This window comes from Odontomachus brunneus, unplaced genomic scaffold (assembly GCF_010583005.1).
Source record: "Odontomachus brunneus isolate Ranch 3 - 2012 unplaced genomic scaffold, Obru_v1 Obru_scaffold_255, whole genome shotgun sequence".
NCBI lineage: Eukaryota > Metazoa > Arthropoda > Insecta > Hymenoptera > Formicidae > Odontomachus > Odontomachus brunneus.
Genome location: NW_022639705.1, coordinates 4,158 through 7,987, shown reverse-complemented (window position 1 = coordinate 7,987; position 3,830 = coordinate 4,158).

Below are 3,830 nucleotides of genomic sequence, written 5' to 3'. Positions count from 1 at the left end.
TGTATGTATGTATGTATGTATGTATGTATGTATGTATGTATGTATGCATGTATGTATATATGTATGTAAAACTTGAAAAAAAAACTACCCACTGAACAAAAAGTTATCAAAAACATCTCTAAAAGATATCTGAATCAGAAATCTGATAACATCCCAGGTAGCAAAGTGACGTCTAAAGACGTCATTAAGACGTTATTAAGACGTCTATGACGTTTTAATGACGTCTTTAGACGTCACCTTGCTACCTGGGATGAAGAGACTTCGAAAAGCTGTTGAACGATAACAAAATGTTATCTAATGCGTTTTTTGAGAACAGAAAGGCATTACAGCAAGATGTCAAAATGATTTCTCAAAAAGAGATATCTTTAAGATATTTCAGATGTATGTCAACATATTAAAATTTTATTTATGATGTCAAAATAATTCCTCAAAATAGTGGTAATTATGAAGCAAATTCTCACCGATTTGCATGAAACTTCGTCAGATCGCGTAAAACACGATTCTGCAAGAAAAAGTGTCGCTCTCAAGCGGGTTAAAAGTTATGAGTTGTCGACAATGCAATGACAGATTTTCTAACCCCATATCGCATCGTCGACAAAATAAATTTCCTAACTCACAACACAAGTGTTATTTTTCAACATTTCTTCAACGATACTTCTTTTTTGCATGTTTGTGTTCTACGCATCAAAATACGAACTGACGAAGTTTCATGCAAATCGGTGAAGAGGCACGAAACTAACACACGGATCGCGCGGACGCAAGACACGAATGTTGAGTCAAGCAACCTGTACTAAAGTGCATTTAGATTACACTTTTCGTTGTATCTGTACTTACCAAATTTCATATATATAATATTTGCTCACGAAACAATTTTTTAAGTCTTTCTTGCATTATTACAAGGATATTACAGATTTGATAGTTACGCTCTTAAAAATTTATAATAATTTAATATATAGTTTCATGCTGCCCCGCGCATTGGATGTTTATTCAAATAATTTGTTCAATATTATTTCTTTGACACAATTTATATGATATTTACATGAGAAATCTCTCAAACATGAGAACTTCATGAGCCCTCTTAGTAGATGTTTCTGGAATATGATGATTATTCGATATTATTTAGACATTCCGAGATATCAAAATGTGTCCCTAAAAATGTTATCTTTTAGTTCTCATCCTGATAATATTAAATTGATGTAATTTGACATGATATTATAAAGAGAACATTTTCAAGAAATCTCTCAAACGGGATAACTTCAAAAGCTCTTTCAGTAGATGTCTCGGAATATGATGATTATTAGATATTATTTAGACATCATTTCCGAAATATCAAAATGCGTTCTTAAAAAATTTATCTTTGAGTTCTTATTCTGACAAGCGTGTTGACTGGGAACTTATTCAGAATTACTTTTTATGTAAAATCGAACGTATTTATAACATGAAATATAATATAAAATATTATTTTTACACACACAAAATTCTATTCATCACTTATTAATTTATTATATTTTTTAAGATTCGATATATTTCACTGAAATCTTCTGAATTATGTTTTACTGAATTAGTTTAATTAGTATCATCTTTAGAAAATACACTTACTGCACTAATGGGATTTAAACTCGAATCTCTAGATCTTCAATCTTCACCTACTACGCTACTTCAACGATGTATCTATATGATTGATAGATATATTTTGCATTACAGAAGTTACATTACAGAAGTTTTAAGATAGCAGCTATTACACAGGAAAATTAATATCCACAGTAGATTAATCTTTTAGGAAAGTCCCTATTGTGATCAAAACATCTAGTAATTTAAATTTTTATTTTATTATTTTTTTTTTTATTATTTTTATTATTTTTATTTTATTGACTTCCGTTTCCGGTAGCTGGAGTGATTGACGTGTGTGTGGAAGTGTGTTTGGTGAGAATGAATTTCAGAAGATAAGGAGGGTTGTGATGGAGGGTAAGGTGGTGAGTGGATAGAGAAAGGGCAAGTGGTGTTGGGAGAGTGAAGGGAAGGGACGGGGGAAAGGGAGTTAGAAGACAGAGGTGAAAGTAGGCGGGCGGGATTTGGAGGTTAGACAGGTGGAAGAAAAAGCGGGTCGAGAACGGTGATAATATAGATAGTAGAGAGGAAGCAGGTAAGAAAGGCGAGACAGCGATACCACCGGTAAAACTTGGAAATAGAGAAGGAGAGAATAAGCGGTGAAGCAGGAAATTTGAATAGGATAAAGTTGATAGGATAGGAGAAAGACAGGATGCAGGAGGGAAATGGGGTAGGAGAGGGAAGAAGGGAAAGGAGGAAGGAGGGATAGGGGAGGAGAAGAGGAAGGTGGGAAGGCCGAGTAAGGTTGAAAGTTTAGCGAGGGATAGGGCAAACAGTATGCCTATACTACAATCTTTCAAGAGAGGAGAGAAAAGGAAGGAGATTCAGGGGGAGGAGATAGGAGCGGGGGAGGGAGAAATTTTTAAGAGGAGCGCAAGAATAATGAGATCACCGATAAGAAAGGAAGAGGGGGAATTGGAAGAGATATTAAGGGTAAGGGGCGGGGGGTAAGGGAGGGTTTTAAGGAAATGAGGAGGGAGTTGAAAGAAATGAGAGAAGATAGAGAAGAGATGAGAGAGTGGATGGAGGAAATGAGGAAAAGATTAGACGGACTGGAGAAAAGAGTGGGGGATATAGAAAAGGGTGGAGGGGGAGAAGGGAAGAAGGGAGGAAGGAAAAAGGGTGAAGAGGAGGGGATGGAGCAGATAGGGATAAGGGGTGAGGGAGAGGTAAAAGAATTAAAAGAAAGGATGAAGAAGTTAGAGTTAAAAGGAGAAAGGAGGAAGAGGGAGGAGAGAAAGAGGAATATAATTATTAAAGGGGTTAAAATAAAGGAGGTGAGGATGGAGGGGGTAAGAAAGGAGGTGAAGATAGTGGGGGCAACGGGAGCAATAGTGAAAGTAGAGAGGATAAGGAAGCTGGGGAATAAAGATAAGGAGGGGAGGAAAATGGTGTGGGTAAGGTTTGCGAGTGTCGGGGAGAAAATAGATGTGATGAAGGGGAAGGTGAAGCTGAGGGATAGGAAGGAGTGGATATTGGATGACTTGACGGAAAAAGAGAGGAGGGTGAAGTGATGTCTAAAGAGGGAAGCAGAAAGGCACAGGAGGGAAGGTAAGATAGTTAGGGTGGGATATATGAAAATGTGGATAGAAGGGAAATTATGGGTGTGGGATGAATTTAAAGATGAGTTAAGGGAATGGAAGGGAAGAGAGGTAGGAAAGGAGGGAAGGGGAGAGGGAGGAGGGAAAGGAGCAGGCATAGCGAAAGAGGTTTTTTAAAAGAAGGGGGAGGCAAGGAGAGGGGGAGAAAGAAGTGAACAGGAGGATAAAATACGGGAAAAGGAGGGGCAATAGGAGGAAAGGAGATGGTAAAGAATATAAAATAGGTTACTGGAACGTGACTGGTATGGAAAATAAGGAGGAGGGTTTTAGGGAGAAACTAAAGGAATGGGATGTGATGTTTTTGAGTGAGACGTGGTTACAAGGGAAAGGATGGGAAAGGGTACAAAGATGGTTGCCGAAGGGATATGTATGGGAAGTGCAGGAGGCGGGAAGGAAGAGTAAAAGAGGGAGGGCTATGGGGGGAATGATCGTAGGGATAAAGGAAGGAATAAGGAGAGAAAAGGAGAATAGGGTAGAGAGGGGAGAAGGGGTACAAATGGTTAAAGTCAGTTTAGGGGGAGAATGGTGGAGGTTAGTGGGAGTGTACGTGAATGGGGATTTAGAGGAGAAAACGAGGCGGGTAAGAGAGTGGACAGAGGAAAGAGAGGAAAGGGTGAGAGT